Raw genomic sequence first — 22,691 nt, 5'->3', positions numbered from 1 at the left:
TGCATCCAGGCAGTTCATTTCAGGCTCTTCTCACCAACTTCCACTAATTTTTCACACAAACACAAAGGAATCTCAGCCTCTTCTAGCGGTGATGGCGACATCATTAGCTCACTGCTCCACAGATAATAATGGATCCACGCGCTGCGGCTCTTTGGCATAAATGAAAACTGGATTTTACAGGTTTCCTCTGATTTGTTACCCTTCATGTATGTTTACACTTGTGCTGTTTGTGCTTTTATTCTTGCGATATTGGGTTGAAGTGTGTATTGTTGAAGCTTGTTTACGATTTAAAAACTGCCTCAACTGGTGCTAAAAGTGGATTTGGTGTTTGTGCTTTTGGTGCCTTTTCTGAGCCCATCCAAGAAGTTTGCGCTTCAGATGTAGTTTATATATTTATTCTATATTTGTAACTTTGGTGTGTGTGTCTCTCAGCGTCTGGCAGGATGTTGGTGGTGGACACATATCAAGATAAATAACAACCTTAGAACTCATTTACATAACTGGCTGAAATCCTGTTCTGACTGCACGCTGTGTTGTGTCTTTGTCTGTCTGTCTGTATTTGTTTATTTGAATTTACAGTAACAGTCAAATGTGTGTCCAAACATTTGACTGGTACTGTATACAATCAGTTGTGTGTTTGTATATACAATTATACATAATTATGCATCCCTTCCCACTTGCTTCAGCACCACCCCCCCCCCCCTTAGTTAGCAACAATGGAGATGATATACCATTTATTAACCATTTATTAACCATTTATTAACCATTTAATAACCATTTATTATCTTGTGCGTGAAAAATTCCACCTTTTTGTCCAGAAAAGGACAGTCTTTGAATTCAGCTGGACATGCTGGTGCTAACTAAGCTAATCAACACAAATAGAAAACAACTGTGAGCATCGCTGCACTGATCAGACACTCATGACCCTGCAGCATGGGAGCAGAGGTATTCTGGGTTTTTCACCATAGAGGAAAAAACGACCAGCACAGACTGGAGTCTCGCTTTAACAGTCATCCTCAAGGACTCGCCTGCTAACACTAGCTCCCCAAAACTGGGACCTGTGCTGAGGCCATCAACAATAAACCAGCATGCAAACACAACTATCCACCCTAAACAGTAACCTTAGCACAGTTCTACAGTAACAAAGCAACTACAGAGATGTGGTTGGATCACAAAATGAGGGGCAGTTTTCCAAAATATATTAACACAGTCTGACAGGATGAATAATCAGGCTGTTTCTGTGTCAGCTCTTTAGCCATTTGCTCTAGGAAAAAACTATGAAAATATGGCATGTCAGCGTGATCGGACAGTCTATTCATCAAACACCTGCAACACCAAGAAGAAAACACAGTCAAGCTGAACTTCTGACTCACTGTTGTGCTGCAGCTGCTCACGTCTGATGGTCCCTGTGGAGACAAAGACAGAATTCCTCATTAGTTTTATTGGTCCTGTGTCCAGGTTTTACCACTGTCCTTAATGAAATAAACGTGCTGAGATCTCTTCAGGTTTCAGCCATGACATCATCTCAACAGTCCCCTGAAGCAAAGCAGTGCCTGTCTGAATGTTAATGTATGTGTGTGATGGATTCAAGGCTGGAGGAGGAGGTGAGGAGCTAATAAAACTGCTGCACGATTTATTGCATGAAAGCGCAGGAGTTCTGCGCACATGCGCACACGTACACAGTTTGAGCACCAGCTGGGCTTTGCTGACCTTTCTAAAGAAAGACTAAGCTTTAGAGGAAAAAAAAAAAAGCCGTAAAACTGTGTGCAGAAAGAAAGAGCACAAAGAGCTGATCAGATCTTGATGACGGCCTGTGCAGACAAAGGGTCACCTCAGCTAAATCATTTCACTAACAACGAAGAATTGCCCAGTAACAATGAGCAATGAATGACATCAAACAGGATTTATTTTTTATCATAAAGTGTAACAGGCTTGTAAAGTGTGACTAACTGACTATAGGGAAACCACATCGCCTGCTGCTAAATTACACTGAATCATTATTCAGCGTAAAAGACGAAGGATGTGTAAAATTACAGTTTAATACTGATAAAAATGAGAGTCCAAGCTGACTTCTAACTTCAAATGTCTCAAATATCCAAAGGTATTCCCCAAAGAGTCACTTTACTGGGATGTAAATCAGAATAAAAGTTCCTCATATATCACTATAATGTAAAAGATACTTGCCAAAGTGCCAAAATATATTACATTGATATTAAATAAAAGCCACCACATTTTCACTGCCATTGTTTTGCGGTTAAGCACATATGGACAAACGAGGTGTTTCCAGGATTCTGTAAATGTTGTTTCAGCTGAACGATTATTTTTTAAGAGCAAACTAGAGATTTTCAGAGCTTCCATCAGCTTTTGGAAGGCCAGTGTTTTTGCAGAGAGTTTTTAAGATTCTCTGGCTTCGAGTTTGGAAATTTGTCCGGGAGAACTGTTTGCCCATTTATATCAGCAGGGTCCAGGCAGCTGAGGCAAGCATATCAGATTCCCTCATCAGTCCTAACTTCTCCAGGGATGCGCCACACTGGAGATGTTTTGTCTCGCGTGTCATTCAGAGCGCGATGATTTATCATCTGACGTGTGCTCTGAAAGGCTTTGTCAGTCTCGCGCTCTGCTTTCAAATGATTTGATTCATTAGTGCCGCGCAGAGAATTCCAGGAATTGCACTTGCAAATCTTTTGCTATCAAGTTCCTCCGTTATCAAAGAAACTGCTGCTTTCCACTAAACCTGACACCCAGGTGCTGCACCATCATGTTAACGTGACAGTAAAGCTAATTAAATGCTCATCATTGTACCAGTGACAACACCGCCATCCCATAAGCAACACTTACAGTGTCACACATCTCAGTTTGAGCATATACATCTGTTAAATACAAACAAGACAAAAAGGAATATTTGGCAGCAGAATGTTGCTAAAACCATGACGTCTGCAGGCAGGAGGCGACTGAGATGGGCATGTGATTGCAGCTTAGAGCAGCTTTCATTTAGCACACAGTGGCTCCCATTCCTTATACTTTATCTCTCACTGCTTTCAGTTTTGGATATCCGAGCCTCCGCCCTCCACTCCCTTGTAATGCTGAATGCCTCCTTTTGCTTCAGCTCCATATTTACTGCTTCAATATGTGAAAAAATGCAAAGAATCTTTAGCATTTAATCATGCAAAGCTGTGATCAAACGACAGCTGTCAGCTATGCTCACGGCACAATATACCCCAAAATAAAAGAATCCATGAGATGATGTAAGGCGATGTAATGTTCTGTTATTAGCCGAGTGAACAAAGTGTAGGTAAACTGCTTTAAAGGCATTAAAGCATTGAATACGATGGGTGATGGTTGTAGTACAGCCTGTAAACAGAAAGCGAGTGATCGCTGCTTAATGTTCAGCCAAGTGAGAAGTACAGTGTGTGAGTGCCAGAGCTGGCCATATGGCAAAGACACTCCCAACCCAAAGCAGTCCAAACTGGAATGAGCCGGTCCATCTTCCAGCAGCTCCTGTCCACATAGGGTGGCCCCATTTCACAGTGACCAGCTTGAAGTCAAAACTGAAATTATTTTTAATATTTTTTATTTTTCCTTTCTGTCTTTTTGCTATTGCATGTGTGCACTCCAGTTATTACAAGCACATCATCTCTCAGCTCTCCTGGCTCCTCTGACAACACCATCAGAAACCGCTGCACAAACAAATCTCAACTGAGCGGCAACCAGAACGGTGTGGGAATGACACCGCTTACCTTTCCTAAATTACTGCTAACACCCCAGAACAGCAGGTGTGCTGTTAACCCCCCCTTTGTTTTTGTGTCTTGGTGAAACTCTGCTCTGATTACTTTTATTTCTCTATTCCCAGTCTCCTGTGTTTTATTCATCTCCTTGTTTTCAGGCTCTCATCACCTCAAGACCGCCAAACTGACTGATATGCAAATGATGAATAAATCTGCATATCAATTAACAACATCATCTCCTCACTACGCATTTTCATCGTGCTTATGAAAATGAGGGTGCATGTGGATCATATGAAGGATGCATTACAAATCCTGGATTATATATATTTTTGAATTAGTCCTCATAACATCCTATTTGTTGCTTTAGCAGTGTTCAAGTGTCAAAGTGTAAGAACTATATGGAGCTCTGTTTGTCTGGTTTTATAATTTATAGAGTTTATAGGATTGTCAGTGACCTCAGCTATACTGCAATTCAAAATGTATCTAATGCAATGTTCGGATATACAGAGAGATAAATAGCTGTGATGCCTAAATGAAGACTTGTTGATACAGAAGTGTGTCTGGCTCATTTCTACAGTAACATGATGTGTTGCAGCTGTTTCCAGCTTTAGTTCAGAGCAGCATTTTTGATATTTCTGGATTTTGGTTTTGATGAGAACTGTTCTGCAGATGAAGCATCCCCTGGGGCTACTGCTGATAAGGATTCAGCTTTGTGCCATTTATGAATCAGATTATTTATAATCAGAGCTCGAAAGCCTCAAATCAAGAAGGCATTCCAAGCAGCACAGTGGTAAAGGACAAATGTCCAACTTAGGGATCCAGAAGATCTCAAAAATGTGCTTTGCTTTCAGATGATACCGGATGCTCTAAAAGTCCAGCTTGATAGCAGACAGACAAGATATCAGACAATTTGTTTGCATCTTCAGTCTGATGTTACCGATGCTGCTACTGATGATTTTCATCGGAGAGTATTAGATTCTCTATAACCAATCAGTTCAAAATATCAGCCTGTGTTCATTTCTGCCACACATCAGTGTTCACACGCTGATGTGTGGCTATGCCAGCACACTGTTGTTAGTGTTGTGCAGCACAAAAAAGTAAAAACAATTCTGCACATTCCTCCATGTCTCAAGCAAGCACTTAATCCAGCCCGTGGCTCTGACTGGCTAATCAGCGGTCCTACCGAGGCTCATTGCTCGCTGGACTCATTGGATGGATGATTTTTTTTTTAATCAAAAAGCTGCTGTTTCATGTTATCAAGCCAGATGAATCAACTCACAGCACAGCGATGCCTCATCTGTCTATCTGTGCATGACTGAGAAACGGTGGAGCTCTGTGAAATAACCGGGCTGCAGTTAATCACCAGTAATCACCATGCGAGTGTGATTAGTGATTACTGCATTAAATGGCTTTGGTAGGTGTTACTGTGAGAGTATATACAGCAGGCAACATAAGCACAATCTACACTGAGAAATGACCATTAATTAAAAAAAAAAAAAAAACCTCATTAAGACATCTCTAAATGAATGTAAAAGGAAACACATTTATGGGCTCTTTGTGATTGTGAATGCTACTCAAACAGCCCTAATCTCAAACAGCATGATTCCAGGTTATGGCTCTACTGGCCAAACGTTGATATGTGCTAAGATGTACTAGTGTTTTAAAAACTATTCCTTTAAAGGGGACCTGTTCTGCTCATCTTCCAACTCCATATTTTAATTTTTGGACTTTTTTCAGAGTCGCTTTGCAAGAGTCACAGTTTAAATTAATAGTTATTTATCCATTACTGGGCCTCAGTGGAGCGCCTGCAGCAAGTCTCTTTAACATCACACAGAGCAGAGAGCAGAAAGCCTGAGCTTTCAGTTCAGAATTATTACTTACACACTCACACACACACACACTGATCTCATCATTTAAAACTTGTTTCAAATGGCCGTGTTTAACAGGAGCATCCATCATTGTGTTGATGTATATGAGACATTATAGAGGAGAAAGCAGAACAGGTCCTCATTCAGGGTTCAAAGATAGAAAAAGATACAAAGAAAAAACGAAACTTTCAAATCATCCATGCATCACAACAGTCGTATTATACTATCTACGTGTGATCCACTTATTCTATTCTCAGACTTCAGTGCAGGCTGGCTCGTTCATAAAGTGTTCAGCATCAGAGCAAGATTTAAATCTGACCAGTCTAGCACTCCAACACTTTCCTAATTACTGTGTTTGAGCTGCAGCAGACGTTTGAGGCCTTCGGCCAGCTTCAAATACAGAACCTCATTCATAATTATAATGCAGCACACAAGCAAACTGTGAAATCAGAAATGTTTATCTGACAGGAATCAATTCATTCATCTGAATACTGAGAGCCAAATGAGAAATCTTAGTAAGTCTTCCCTCCAGAGCAAAGCTCCAGGTCTTCGCCGACCAGCCTCTCTATTCATCACGCACCAACGCAGTCACAATAGCTGCTCTCTCCTGAAACAAAGCACGACAACCAATTGTGTGTTTTGTGTGAGTCTCTGCTTTACGGCCCTTTTGCTTTGCCTTGATCAATCAAACAGGCGTGGTGAGCAGCGGGGTGAGCGGGGAGTGCTCGGTAGCGGAGGATGGGGCGATGTACCTGCATCGCACCTATTGGCACCATCCGTGTTCCAGCAAGCCCTCGTATAAATCACTGTTAATGACACCAGAGAGAAGAGCAGGAGGAAAAGGAAGCTGTTAGGCTAAATATTCTGCACAGTGCTACTCAGGATGTTGCTTTTGGAGAGTTTATGGGGATTTCACCTGCCTACAGAGAGAGTGAGGAAAAGCAGGAGAACTGCGGTCTTTTCTGGTTCATATGGAGGATCAATGTGGTTTTAATTTTTTTTTAATTGAGCCTTTATTAAACCACGGGAGCCTCACAACATTCATTTCCATCCACATGTTTCTACAGTGTGTCTGGAAACTTTGACAACATCTTGAAAGATCGCCACAAAAAAAAAAAAAAGAAAATGAGCACTTCCTCATCCCTTGGTGCTTATACAGTTAGAGAGGTTGCCATCAACTTAAGGGAGGTTATTTTCACCTGTGTCTCCTCTGAGCAGTATTTTTCTCCATCTCCTCATAGACACCTGTACATATAGTGAAACAGAGAGCACAGGAGAGAAGCAAAACAGACATACAGACACTGAGAGGAGTCCAGGGTACGTACGTTCTTTAAGTAACAAAATATTTCACATTATTGTTTGATTCTTCATTTATCGGAGGCACCAGCTGGATGCTTTGGACTGCACTCTGCCACCCTGACCCTTTTACTACCACAGGGGTCACCGGTGACCCTGACCCCTGTGGTAGTAAAAGGGTTAAGCCCTTTCAGTCTTGATTCCTTTAATCTGATGGCATCTGTTTGAATTTTACTTTATAACAGTGCTAACTTTATTATTTACTTATAATAAGCTCCTCCCAACATGGACACAGGACGCATCATGAATATAGAAGAAAAAGAAGAAGAAAACTCAGACCTCTGTCTCAGCAGCTGCAGCAAAATCAAACTTTTCACTTAGCAACTACCGCTTCATGTTAATTAGCTGCAGCTCATCTAATCTGTCATTTTAAACAGCGACAGCAGGCGAAACACAAGAAGCAAACACATTTTTATTGCCGTTCCTAATCAAACAGCGTGAGGGGAGGTAAAAGGAGCGGAGAGTTTTTGGCATCTCTGAGAGTGTATTTTGCAGACTGGAAGCTAGCGATCAGACGCCATGTCTATAGGCTCATATTTTTCTCCTTAATGACTGAATGAAACTGCAGGCTGAATACTCACTAAAGCTTTTTTTTTTTTTTTAAGGAGAGATGGAGAGGCCCTGTTTAAGTTGTGGGTACCAGTGGAAAATGGCTGCAATCAGGATTTTCCTCAAGTACAATGAGGACAGGCAGAGTGTGTGATTTGATGTGATGTGCAAAGAGAGGCTGGTTTGCTTTGTAAGTGGCAATCCAAATGCCCTGCTACTCTCACTTTACTGCTGACACAGTGGCTGGATGGCTGCTTGGCTGTTCTAAATCATATGGAAATGGCTTCAAATAACAGTTTGGAAAACTTTGAGAGCAACCGTCCAGTTAAGGAAATGTATGAAAGTGATATGAATATGACAAGACTCAGTGCCTGTCATAAGGGACAGAATATGACAGAGCCCATTAAACCTGTCAAAAGGCCCCACGCCTCCTGATAAATTAAAGGAAACCTGCACTCCTGGCCCCCTATAGTAACAGGATCTGGTAGCTCTGCTATGAAAGGCTCCTTCAGTTCTCAAGAAGTTCTTAAGAACTGAAGGAGCGGTGAAGTCCAGTCGCCCTTTTTCAAGCTCCAGAGACTACTATGAACTGGATGACTGAGAACCTGCACAGACTTAAAGTCTGTACATTTTTCCAAAAGAGGATGAAGAGGCATATCTCTCCTCCAGCATCCTCAGAGTAAAAAACAGATTCTGTAGGTTAATCCGCCTGCCTGCTCAAACACTGAGACAAAAACAAACACGAGTACACAGCATACACATTTGTCTTGGTTTATAGGTTTTGCGGAGACCCAGCACTGACTGTCACAATTGAATGTGTAACTTTAACCCTTATTATAGCCCTTATCCTTAACTCTCAAACAGCCTTTAAAGTTGCAGGGACTCCGGCAGTGTGCTGGGCTCGTGGTTTGTGGACCCCACAAACAGAAAAACTAGAAAAACATGCCTACAGACAAGACACGCACATATGACTACACCCAACGCTGCACAAAAAGATAATTGTAAATTGTTGCCTCTGCCTTCATCTTCTCATTTGCAACCCTGCAATGCAATTGATTTCTGTTGGTTTAGGTGATATATAAATAGATACAGCTGTGCAGAGGCTGTAAATAGAAGAAGAAATGTTCATTTGTACACATTTCACACTGTACATCATACTGTGCACATTTATGGGCACTGTGTCTCACAAAGATTGTGAAAATATTAACTGTAGCTTCATAGCTTCTGGTCAAGTGTAGGAAAAGTAATTTGAATGGCCAAGAACACTATTAAGGTGCTGATTAAATGCAGTCCATTTATCATTCACCGTGATCATCTGCTTTAATCTGTGTCATGAATAACAGGGAGAGATGGAGAGTCTGATGTCTTTGAGCAATAAACACATTTTACCACTGAGTGACATGTGAGGCTGCAGAGGCTGCTAAATCATTTCTACAGAACACCTCAGACCTCTGAGATCGGACTGATCGCTGATACAGCTGTACGCCCCTCATCAGCAGTGAAGATCAGATAAAAAGGGAAGAATATGCCATTTTTCTAAAGAGACATTTCCTTGCTTCCTTTTTTCTTTTATATCTTGTCAAGTCTTCAGCGGGTAGAACGCCGCAGACGCAAAGAAAAAGACAAGTAAAAGAAACAGAGATGCAATTAAGGGAATTGAACGTGCTCCGTGATGTTGAGATTAGGGCTCTGTGGGGGCCTAACCATCTGCTGCAGGACTCGATTTTATGACTCTGCCTGCGGGCTCATTGTCCTGCTGCAAAAGTGAATTTGTGATGATCAGATGTATTGATCACCGACAAGAAAACAAACATCTAAAATGCCTAAAAGTTTTGCACAGCGCTGGGGCTCCACTGTGGAGGAGGAGCGCCGCTTGTGTCTCTTCATAAATCATATCAAATTATAATTTGTCTGTAGAGTGAGAATGTGCTTCTGCTGCCTCATGACGAGTCATGTTTGCTGCAGAAAGCACACTTTAAACATGTTCAGTTACAGCGCACTCCTGCATGCCCACATGCATTAATCATATAGACAAGTAAAGAAAAATATCATCTTTTGGTGTTCAGCTCAAATTGAATTCTGAAATAACCCATCATGCACTTATTACTCTCCGTGAGACACAGCTGATTATCCCTGTGTGCTCAAACGGAAATATTCCTGAATGAGAACAAAGAGATTTCATGGCAGCTCCATCACAACCCCCTCACCAAAACACACACACACACACACACACACACACAACATGGAGACGTACACAGACAGCAGTCCCATAGGACGTTCATGGAGACTCCTTCCAATAAAGAGGATTATAGATTTTGCCCTGTGCACCCAAGTGTTTCCAATGAAATAACAGCCTCCTCCTGCATAACTCATTAAAATTTAAACCTCCACCCCCCCTTCAGAATATCACTGTACTGTTCTGCATGCATTACAGTCTTTGCATGAAAAAATAACCCTGCCATGCTGTGTGTGTGTGTGTGTGTGTGTGTGTGTGTGTGTGTGTGTGTGTGTGTGTGTGTGTGTGTGTGTGTGTGTTTTAGCATCTGCATTGCAAGGGTGTGAGAAAATTAGAAAGGAAGATAAGAGGAAGTGTGATTGAAAATGTGCTTCTATCCTCGGTGGCCCTGCAGGCTTTGTGGCTGGCACACATACGCACACACACACACACACACACACACACACACACACACACACACACACACACACACACACACACACACACACACATGCACACACACACACACACACACACACACACGCACACAATCCTTAAAATAAGGAGAAAGCAGTGAGATGACTGTTAAATTTACATTTTTCTTCAAGGCGACAGTGGAGGCAGGAAATACATATTTATATTGAGGCAACACCTCGACAGGAGGAGGGGAGTGCTGCATGCAAACATGCACACACACATTTTTTGTTTCTACCTTTATGAGGACCCTACACAATACCCTACAACATTAACCTAACCTTAACCATGAGCTATTTTCCACATGTGAAGCACTACTCCCGTCTCCATCCCGCACCCCCTGCCCTGTTTCTCACGCGAGATAACAGAACTTTTCAGACTTGCGAAAAATAATACACGACAGTGACATAACCATGGCACTAGCATGGTAAACAAACCAAGCCTGGACAATAAGTGGTGCATGGTTTAAACCAATACAGTCTATGCTAACACATTTTCCACTGACTTTACTGCCTCACAACACTGGGTGATATATGGACATACTGTTATAATGGTTGTAATTTTGTGACTAAATCCCAGCTGTAGTGGACCTGCATTGACTGTGTAAACCTCTTTCTCACGATTCTATATCAGTGCTGTTCTGTCAGGGCAAGCACGGCGGGCAGTGCTTGACCAGTAAAATCTTGAACTAAAGTGATCTCCCTTCTTACATCTCAAACAGCATTCTGCCCAATAAAGCATCTCCCAATACCTGTTTGCATTGTTACTGTAAATTAATGGAATCCTAGGGCCACAATTGGCTATTCCCTCTTGAAGCTAACTTGACTCCAAATCACTGGAATCTGCTAGATGAGCTGCACATGCAAAAAATGTGTAGCAACAGAGTTAATATTAGAAGTAAACAAACTAATTATCCTGTGATTTATTTTCTTAACAGATACAGTTCTCTTACTAATCAAGTTGACCAAATTGTGAGATATGGAGGAATTAGCATGTTAGAGAAGAAAACCTATTTGATGGATATCTGGTCAGTTCAATAGGTGCTAGCTGCACCAGCATTCTCAGATTAGCATTTATGAGAAAACTCGTGAGTCATCAGCTTTGCTTGGCTTTCTGTAAAAAAACAAAAAAACAAAACAAATATAAGACAACTAATGATTCAAAACCATCCATCCATCCATTTTCTTCCACTTATCTGGGGCCGGGTCACGAGGGCAGCAGCCTAAGCAGAGAAGCCCAGGCTTCCCTCTCCCCAGCCACCTCCACCAGCTCATCTGGAGGGACCCCAAGGCATTCCCAGGCGGCCGAGAGATATAATCTCTCCAGCATGTCCTGGGTCTTCCCCGGGGCCTCTTCCCAGTAGGACATGCCCGGAACACCTCACCCAAGAGGTGGCCAGGAGGCATCCTAGTCAAATGCCCGAGCCACCTCAACTGGCTCCCTTCGATGTGGAGGAGCAGCGGCTCTACTTTGAGCCCCTCCCAAATGGCTGCACTCCTCACCCTACTGATTCAAAACATACTGTCTGCAATAGGGCAAACACTGTGACACACAAGAATTTGTGAAACATTGCACAATTACAAGTTACACAGCTGAATCTCATGCTGGGCAATGCTAGCTAACAGTTACAAGAGCTCCACTGATATTTTCAAAAACAGTAAAGCCTGAAGGAGGAGACAAAAAAAAAGTTTGGAGATACACTAGAAGAACTGATCACCAAGAGATGAGCTCTGTCTGCTGTTTGGAAGTTGATTGGATTTAAAAAAATGAGACTGGTTTTGTGGTTTTGTTGTCATTTCTGCTCGTGTCCCTTCTGTGCTGCACTTTCACTCAGACAGCTCCTCAGCAGACAGTGACAGGAAACCAGGTGAGACATCAGAGATGATGGGTGTTTTCCTGGTGACAGTCATTTGAAGAATAAGCCCAAAATGGAGATATTTTTAAAGCTTCACAGCTAATGTAAGAAAGAGTGTAAGAAATAAATCTATTTTACAGTCTCAGGAGATTTTAATCCAGCCTGTTCTGTTTTTTGTTTTTTACTTCTTTACTGAAGGTCCGCAAATCATGGTAAATATTAAAAACTCACACTGCAAATGTGAATAAGAATCTTAAGATATATAAGATCTTGAGATTATAAGATCTTAATTTATTTTAGTATAAATCCAAATCTATAAAGTTACATTACTGCTTTTCTTGTTTGAATTCATAAAAAAGCAACGTTGGTGCATTTAGTCAAAATCTCCTTTAACTAAATGTTTCCAATACGCTTTTTATGGGCTTCCCTGTGGAAAACTCTCAGCTCGTTTTTTTAATATAATAAGACCTAAAATGTGTTGAAAATGACTGACTGGTCTTGAAAGCATTTGACTTCTGCTTAAATTAGAGCAGCCAAATGCTCTTCTGGCTGTGCCTGAATCCTTGGAACTAACTTCACATCCTGAGGAGACCCTGGAAACAGATCTGTGTTGATTTAGCTGCAGTCTGAAAACTTCACAGTATGACAGGTTTTTTGGGGCTGGTATGGAGAGGCATCACCCCAAATTTTAACTATGGTTCAACTCAGTGCGCTGTGGCTTCATGACAGGGGGCTGGTTTCACAGAGACATATTAAACTTGTGTGTAGTTAGATCAATCAAAAATGTATCATTTGCATGACATTAGTTAATGGCCTGCACATGGAAGGGGCCGGGGATTAAATATCCCACCCTGCAATTAGTGGACTCAACCCCTGCTAAACTTTGAACACAAACCTAGGTTTCCATGGTAACCCTGGGTAACACCTGCTGACCAAAAAGAGGAAACGTGGTTCGTAATGTGTCATTTCCTAATAACTCTGTGAAGCAGGCAATGACCATGGAAAATGTTTTTCAAGAAAGCACTAACCCAGATTTTTCCAAGGAAAATACCCTTGTAACTGTTAAAATTTTCAAGGAGGCCTACATTTTCTGCCGGAGCGAAGAGAGCTGAGTGGTTTGAAGTGGCTCTTCGGTCAGCTGTATTAACAGTGCTAAGTACTCCTGCTTAAGATCGTCAAGAACGAAACAGCTTTGTATAACAGACACATTTAGACCTCTATCTAAAACACGACTCTCTGAGTCAGCTACACATCGCTCCTGTTTATGACGTGCTGTATTATGCAAATATATGATTTTGCTGCAGTTACATAGTCTGCTTTCATAGTTTCTGCATAATGCTCAGAGGATGCCTCGTTTAAATGGCTACACAGTGAAACGCAACAATCACAAACTGTTTCAGTCTGAGTTTCCTGTCCCAATGAAGAGGTCAGGCATCTTATCTCAAGTCCTTTTTTTAAACCAGTGTACACAAACTGTCATTTAGGACAGTCAGGATGGAGGATAAGCCTTGTACCTGTCTGGGAGCTTCATGTTAGGATGTTTTCCATGGTTGTCCTTTATCACATGTCGTGCACACAGCAGGGAATAGGAACTTCAAACGCAGTCACACTACTGGAAATACCATGTATGATTTAGGTGAGAGAGCTGCCTGGATACAGCACGCAGGAGGCAGAACACATGACAAGTAGTTGCACATCTCACACACTGGCACAGTCTGACATCACACAGATTTTGTCCTAGAGAGATGGCAGCTTAAAGACTGGCTTTTGTCTGATCTGGCTGCATGTTTGCCGGGGCTCCAGTGCATGCTTTTGAAAACAGCTTGTGACTGAAAAAACACAAGATAGCAAAGTTAATCACTGAACAGCAGCACGACAACTGAAAGCTCTGGTGGTAGTAGTAAATTAAGAATGCCCTTTCTTGAAATAAAACCACAACCAGATGTGACCAGATGTGAGGTTAAAATATTCAACATGTTAAGGAAATCTTTGTGGGACCGGAGATCAGAGTTTCATACACCAGACACTATGTGATTTTATCCACAGTGTCGCATCCAACTGACGCATAAGGGGACTCTCTTGGTGCAACTTGGTCGGCTCAGCAAAAAGTCTTTTTTCCCTGAATGCACACTGAGTCTTTGTGCCGTTGTGTACATCAAGAAGTGTGGTTAATGTTAGGGCTGTTTTGTGGGGGTGGTTTAAAAGCTTTTACTGATGCCAGCCTGAGATGTGCAGAGTCTGAAGTATGTCCTCTAGTGATGTTTTTGGAGTCGGCGTCTGCAGAGGCTGAGAACAACAACAACAATGCAATTTATGCAAACTACAAAGCTGCTCCTCATCTCTGCTGCACTGACCACTGCATCCACGGTACACCTCAATTTCACACCCAACTGGATGGTAATGCAGGCTAACGTCATCCTCCTCTGATTGATCCAACTTAAAAATGCCCTTTTGGAACACTGTTTTTCTTTGGACACTGTTGTGTTGTGGACCAGTCTTTGTTTAATCAGTTGATCGGAGCAATTAGGAACATTAGTGAGATGGCACATGCTTACACTACAAGAGCCGGCTCTCTGTTTGTTGCTAAGCAACCTGATAACTCAAAGATTGGTGGGATGAAGTGAGTGTGCCTTCACAAGTAAAAACACTCTCCGGTTTTCTTTCTCTAGGTGTCCATCCTTCTCTTTCATCTTGACTTTTCTTTAGCGTCTGCAAAGCCAGTTATTTGGCCTTTTTCAGTTAACTCGTAACTCCCAATAAGACAGACCTTACTGACCTCAGTGACTGCAACAGCAACACAGTTCCTCACCAAGCGAATAACGTCCAGCTGGTCTAACAAGTTATTAAGTTGGGTTGCCAGCAGTCAGACGTGAGATTATCTGTTGTGCTTTGTGTCAGATTAAAGAAATTATTTATTAGCCTTCAACTTATTTTCTCGTGGATTCAGCAATACATTCAAAGTGTTTAATATATTTGTAGCAGCATTCAGTTTGCACTTTTTTGACTATGCAAAAACAGGGTGTAAACCAGAGAAATAAATATGTTTCAAAGTCACATGATTTTTTTTTCCCCATGTTTGTGGCTCCAGGAAGGAGGGGAGATAGAGAGAGGGAACGACAGGCAGAAAAAGGCCTGGGGGTGGACTCAGGCCTCCTGTACATGGTTTGCATGCTCAACCAAATGATTTACAGTAAAATACTAAATACAATGATGTAAACGGTAATTTAACTTTAGAACCCCATTAACAAAATCTTATCATTTTCACTCTATTCCTGCAGTGCTGTATTTACATCTTGGTGTTGATTTTAGTACTAAATCATGTAACAACACAATAGACTTGTATGTACAGTAAGTAACAGCTGCTTTCTACAGCATTAGCTAAGACAGATAGCTGTACTTGGCTATGCTGCATATATTTGGTGTCGGAAGCCAAAGTCAACTTGGCTGCCATTGCAGATACTACACTGGTGTCTCATGTCATACACGAAAAGCAGTAAATACAACAGTCCAGTGTAAGGCTAGGGTAATGTAAAGCTGTGCATGTGTTATTACTGTTTTGCCCGATGCCAACGTGCACCCGATGAGTGGCGGCACCTGTTGTTCAGGAGAAGACTACAGCGAATCAAGCGCATTTCAATAAATGGTTACAGGACTGTTAAGAACTCACAGTTAGCGCATGCAACAACCAGTGCAGTGACCATGTACTAAGCTTTACTGTCAGAGGTGCCATTATTAATAGCAGTTTCATGAGGAAACCTTAACATTTGTCCCTGAAAGATGCAGAGCTGTCACTTGAATGGGTTTATGAAGCAGCACTGTTACACATTCTAGGTCTGAAAGTTTTTCTCCCATAAAATGAATAAATGCTACTGCTGGAATCACCTGCATTAGATGGAGCTTGTCAGTGTATGACTTAGCCATGCTCTACATACCACAGAGAGAAGGCTAAGAGAGAAGAGAGGCCAGAAACACAAGAGAAGAAAGGATGTGCTCTATTTAACCTCTGTTCTCTGATTCTATCCCCCGCAGCTACTTTGCTCCGAAGCTAGGAAGGTTGAGAGATGAACTGTGACGTCTCAGTAACACGGGCCAGACTTCCTCTGCTGTAGAGTTCAAATGTAAAAATGCATATTTAATGTGCAGAACAATGGGACAAACAGGAAGATGTAGGACCTGGTTTCAAGGCATTTTCTAGGCTTAGTATTGTCTCCTTGCAGACTACCTTCCAAGGTAAAGAAAGTATCCAGATTTCAGCAGCCCTCTAAACTATTTCAGTAGACATAGAAATAAATACATTTCACTGTGGAAAAAACTCGAGTCATTAAATAAAAAGCTGCATTTTTCAAGACAAGCTCCATTAGTTTCGGGGTTGGACAAGGACTAGACACATGACTCCAGCTCAGTGGGAAAGATTAGACAAATTCATACCAACTTGACTTTTCCATCATCTGCCGAGCCAGGAAGTTTCCATGAGAAACAAAGATGCAAACACATTAACACGTGGAGCAAAGAGCTATCTGTAATCTCCAATGTTTAAGAGCAGTCATGTGCCACGCATTAGAAAACTGGTTGGCATGCATATGTTGTCTGTGAACTGTGTTAATGTGCAGATGGCTGACACATAAAACTCAATGAATGAGTGTAGAAGCACGACAAGTGCAGATGCTTCCACACTGAGCACACAGGCCACTGAGCTTCACACATTTATATGAACCTGCTTTGATGTTCATCTCAATGCTGCTTTGTATTCTGTTCCTCTGCTCTTACATGTAAACCTGTGAGGTATTCCTTTATATTATTTAACACTGTTTAATATTGTTCCACTGATATATTCTTCTGTTTCATCATTTATATGTTTCAGGAGTTCAACAGATATTGATGGACGGTGACCGAGGGAGCTGAGCTCTAACGTATTAAATATAAGGTTTTCACTTTGCACGGTGTCATTTTATTTATTTATTTTTTTTATTTGAGCTGTTTTCAAATGATGTTAAATTACCATGGTGATGTATCACCAACTGGCAACAAGGCTTTCAGGAAGTGACATGAATGTGTCCCAAAAGAATACACGCTTCTGTCTATTCACACAAAAGTATGCTGAACTACATGGTGAGTGCATACTGCGGGATTTTGGATGCAGCACTACTTCTGTCCTAATACTAAACTCTTTTTTTCAGGCATCTCTGACATCATTGGTAACAGATGATGTCACAGCATAGAGGACTTAGCTGATGATGCTATTGGTGATGGTGCGGCTGATTGGTCATGATTCCCCACGACATGAAGAAGACCAAATTCAACAGAGCAGCCTCAAACAAGGCACTGCACTCACTCTGGTCCCCAGCAAATTTATTAGTGAGATATTACCTAAAACTCACCGTGTGTATTAAATACAATCCCACGTCCAAAAGAGCTGGACTGGTTCTTATATGGTGCTTTTCTACTCTAAGCACTTTATACAACATGCCTCATTCACCCATTCACACAAGTACTTCTTTCTACACCTAAGCGCTTTCAGTCTAACATTCACACACATTCATACTCTGACAGTTGCTTTGGAACTTGGGGTCCAGTGGGGTCCAATCAAACCGCCAACCTTCTGGTTAGCAGGTGACCTGCTCTTCCTCCTGAGCCACAGTCATTCCTAAATAAATCTGAATGCAATAATTACAAATCTTATACACCCTTATTTTATTCATAGTAAAATATAGAAAACATCAAATGTTTAAACTTAGAAAATGCACCATTTTAAGAAAATATTAGCTCATTTTGAATGTGAAAGTCTCAAAAATCATGTTTAGCACTGTCTAGCTTCCCCTCTCCTTTAACAGCAGTACATAAACATCTGGGAACTCAGGAGAGCAGTCAGTGGTCTTTAGGGACAGGAATGTCGTCCTGTTCTAGCTGCTCAACAGTCCTTCTTTGTCATAATTTTCATCTTATAATGGGCCAAATGTTTTCCATTAGTGAAAGGTCTGGACTGCTTGAAAGCCAGATCAGCACCCAGCCATGCTGCTGTAACACAGTGGTTCCAGTATGTGGTTTAGCTGAAATATGGAAGGCCTTCCTTGAAAAAGACACTGGCTGGATGGGAGCACGTGTTGCTCTGGCCTGACCTGGACATCACATCAGTTGGATGGTTCCAGAATAATGGACCGCAGGAAAAATGGTCTCCTGGTCACCGCTGCGCTTTTTTTGTCTAATGCACCCAGAGAAAAATTCAAACCCCCATTCACCAGGTGAGCTCGTAGACAGATGAATTCTGGGAGCTGTAGTGTGGCGTGAGATGTGGCTGTAGGGGACAGGAAGCTGTCCAACAGCATTTATCAGTGAAACCATCAGAGCAGAAGATGCTCTCAGCAGCCATTATTGTCACACGCTGCACTCTGCAACCCAAACACACACACATTCATCGTCCAAGCACAGCAGAGGCGTTCATGCAAGCACGCGTTTACATGGAGAGTGAACAGTGTGGTTGTGTGGAAGCTCTTTGCTTCAACAAAGTCCTCCGTGCAGCTTCTTGCCTGTAGTTTTCATGCTGCCAGTAAGCTGTTCTTTTTAATTAATTTAAGTCCATGTCCTTGACTGTCTCATAGAGTATGACCATGATAAGTCGGTTAAAACTGTAAACACACATTTTTCTGTCTGTGTGTGTAAGCACCTTCTTCCAAATCTACAAAACAGCGGAAATCTGAAAACTCAGTTTCAGTGTGTCTGAAGCAAACTGAGCTTTTAGAACAGAGGTTTAAACCACAGATCACGTTGCAGATTTACCTCACTTTTTTCAGTTAAGTTGAAATATTAATGGACGTTTTTAATTCCTCAGGTTTTAATGCACCTCCGTATGTAAAGCAGTAAGTGAATGCTTCACGATCAACAGTTACTTCTGTAAGTGAACGCATCATCGTTCACAGGGCCTGATGCACAGCGCTGATTTAAATCTCCCCAGTTCAGAGCAGAAAGAGTCACTGAGCATGAGGATAAATATCTCTGCATCACTTTATTATCACATTATAATTATAATAGCTTTTTTTTTTTTTTTTTGAGCAGTTAAATGCTTGTTGTCATTTAAAGCCATTGTGGAGCCTGTTTTTAAGTTGATGGTGCAGATATTCTGTGCAGTCAAGTTGCCTCATGACTGTTTTGACAGCCTTTTATCATGGTGCGTTACACTAATGACAAACCTCATACTCCTTGTTGCTAATTGTAACACAAGGATGGTAGACCAACATTGCATTCAGCTGTTGGGTTTCCATGAATTCAGCCTCACACACATAATGAGCGAAGATGAATCTGTCGAGCGATTAGATGAGACAGTAAATGTCCCTTAGCTCAGGATCCCTGATGCGGTTAGCAAAATGACTACTCAGTTCCTTATGTGAGGCTCGTTTCATCGAAACAAAACTGAAGGTTGTGTTCGGCTACAGAGGTCAGCCGTTCCATCGGCCCCTTCGACAGAAATATCAAATCATCTGCTAAGAATCCTGCTACTTTTTTTGTTTACCAGCATTTGAATTTTGATCTCACATCTCATCCTGTCTTGTTTCTTTCATCTAAGAAACACTGCAAAAAAAACCCCAAACCTTTACAGTCATTGAATAATATGGAGCCACACACTTTAATTTTCTCGTGCATCTCTCAGTCCTCGCTGACTTATCTTCAACTGGTCCAGAACGCAGCAGCAAGGCTGCTACAAAAAACTAGCCATTAAATTCAGAATTCATTTAATAATGATATTAATAACTTATAAAGTCCTGTCTGATCAAGGTCTTGTAGCTGCTGCACACTTCTAAGGTTGTAGCTTTGGAACAGCCGTGCTCAGCCGATCAGGTCGGCTGAATCTGTGGGTTGTTTTAACGAGCTGCTGAAAACCAATTTTTATTGGTTAGCTTTTCCTTAAACCTTCCCCCATTATTGTGGCTATAGTTCACATCTAATGTATGTTAGAATGAATGTAAGGCCATAAGTTTGAATGTGAGTCTGTACCCTGGGATATGCACACTTATCTTTAATGTGTGGTTTTATCCAAAGTGTGAAGCACTTTGTCACTGTGTGTTTTAAACATTGCTGTACATATAAAGTTATTATTTCTACCTATACCTTCAACTCGCCGTTTAGTTTAAATTCCACTCATGTACATATTTGCTATTTTTGGAAAGCTGCAGCAGGATTTAAAGGTGTTTCGTCGCCTCCTCGTTTACCCAGATCTGTTTAGATTTCCTCCACTCTGATTCTGCTTTAGAGTTAAGAAGCAAACAGATCACAGACCTTGGAGAAGGGCTTAGAGCAAAATAAGGCTTTACACCTTTCTGTAAAATTTTCTCTTATAAAGCTGCAGCAGGTTTTCAATAATCTACCCTACTCTGCAAGAAGTTTAAATATTTTGTACAAACTTGAAAATACCAACATCCGTAGGCAGTTGTTTTTTCAAGCAGAAATTCAGAAGGGTAAAAACACTGACACAGGTTTGAACTCCTCTGTTCAGCTACGTTGTCGCATTAGTCAGGCGAATGAAGCGTCACACTGGTTGGTCTCAGTTGCTGCAGCTCTACTTGAGGCTGGCATTGACTCAGCAGAGTGAACATTACAACCGGCAGAAATCAGGGCAGCCGCAATGTGATCATCAGGACAGAGCAGCAGAAAGACGGAGGGTGTCTGCTGCTGTCGGTGCATCAGAGGGTTTGGCAGGCTGCAGGCAGCTTGTTCCCTCCATTGTTCCCGCTGCTGGACGGTGTCATGATCCGTCTTCTTTGTCCGGAGGAGTGCGCTCTGGAATAAAAGCTCATCCCTCACTGTCTCTGACTGTCCTGTGGCTGTCAGACTGATGCAGCTGCAGGGTGTGATGTGTCATAAATATATAGGAACACAGTTTAGCTGTACTTATGGGAACCTTTGGTTCTTGCCATATTTGTGTCTGTTCTAAATTTGTTTTGCCAGATATAGTTTGTCAGAGAATGCACCTTCTGCCCGGGGGTCAGCCAATTTTCTGCCTGGCTGAAGATCTGATCGATATTCATAATTTTCCAAATCGTCAGTCAGGACTAAGACTACCCTGGATCCAGGCATCTTACAGCTTTCATGTTTGTATTATGCATTAAGGAAATGACTACAGGCAGTTTTGGTGTTTTGCAGAAAAAACCTTCGAGCCAATTAACATTTTTGTCAAAGTAATGAGATGATGTTTTTAATTTTTAATTATTTGGCAAATCCCAAATATATTACCACCAAATGTATTTGTTTGGTTGTGATATGTTGGAGTGACTGAAGAGTTACTGAACTTTTTATGACAACATCCACAGTGACTTCAAAACAGCGGCGATGTCCAAAGAAACTTAAAAACAAAGAAAGAAAGAACCAAGAGGACCATATGTGCTGTCTTTTTCTCTCTTGTCTGTCACGCAGGCAAGAGATCATGAAAAATTCTGACAGGCTTTTTCAAAAGGTAATCACAATGCAGATTGTTTAGCTTCAAACTCTTATACACTAAAACTACCCTGGATCCAGGCGTCTTACATCTTTCATGTCTGATATTATGTATTCAGAGCATGGCATAATTAGTTTGTTATGCACACACTACACATAATATTTCTATCATTTCAGATGCAAGGCTGAAATACCAACCAGGCTAAATGGGCAAGCAGGCCTCTAAAGACCCCGGGTTTACCTTAGGCCTTCATCATTTGGTTCCGCGCAATTCCAAGAATAAATTGACCTTGTTCAGTCTGAACGCTAAATAAAGGGTTCTTGTGGCCAAAACGACAGACTAGAGTCTGGAATTGAACTCATTTCTGACATGAAACTCTTTGTGCTTTACATACCAACCATCCTCCCCAAGGACCTGCTTGTGACTCAGATAAAGCTGATAAATGTTGGCCCAACACTGATGCAAAAAACTAGATCTGGTCTCAGTGACAGCAAGTCAGTTTGATTGATCTACTGAACTCAATTCTATGTTGTCCTGTGTTTACTTTGCCACCCGTCAGCAGCAGTAAGCTGACATGACTGTAAAGTTCTGACAACAGTGCTTTCCCTGTTGTTTCAGTCTCTGTTATATATAAAACAGTGCCTGCTGTATCTGTCTGTATGGGGACTGAAAAACTGGATTGCTGCATCCGTATATAAGATGCATTTTGACTCGTGTAATGTTGTTATAGACATCCCAATTTCACAGACGGCAGACCTGCTGGTCTCAAAATCGTCAGAGACAATCAGCAGAAAGAAAACAGCCTTTGCATTAATATTTGGTTCCTTGGCATCAGGCGTTTCCGGTGTGGAAAGCAATCCACAGCGGGACCCAAACACCACTCAGGATATCTGAAAACGTGAGAACCTGAGCTGCTGATTCATGCCGGATCTCTTGCACACGCTCACATCACTGGATATAAAAGCTCCTCAGTGGAAATGATCTGCTGTGTGGCAGTAGATTGATTGTGATTTTCTGCCACAGTGAGTCTTGTATATACTTCCGATCACCCTAGATAGAGAATGGCAGATCAAGCCTGTGTGTGATTGGTGGAGGGAGAGCATAGGGGAAAAGAATTAATGCCAGCCTTCTTTAGACAGACCAATGGGAGGCATAATCATGCATTTCCATCACCCTCATGGGACACTGCATTGACCTACATTTATTCACTTGCTTAATCCTAATC

The 22,691-nt window shown here is 41.7% G+C and overlaps 1 protein-coding gene across 1 annotated transcript in view; it reads right to left on the bottom strand.

The window, feature by feature from the left end:
• Positions 1-22,691, bottom strand: part of enox1 (ecto-NOX disulfide-thiol exchanger 1) — a 113,552-nt gene that overhangs the window by 78,896 nt on the left and 11,965 nt on the right. Inside the window, 1 exon segment of the mRNA XM_030757369.1 lies at positions 1,374-1,406. The gene's annotated coding sequence lies outside the window, so the exon portion shown is untranslated.

This window comes from Archocentrus centrarchus, chromosome 21 (genome assembly GCF_007364275.1).
Source record: "Archocentrus centrarchus isolate MPI-CPG fArcCen1 chromosome 21, fArcCen1, whole genome shotgun sequence".
Classification (NCBI taxonomy): domain Eukaryota; kingdom Metazoa; phylum Chordata; class Actinopteri; order Cichliformes; family Cichlidae; genus Archocentrus; species Archocentrus centrarchus.
This window is presented reverse-complemented; position numbering and strand designations above follow the sequence as displayed.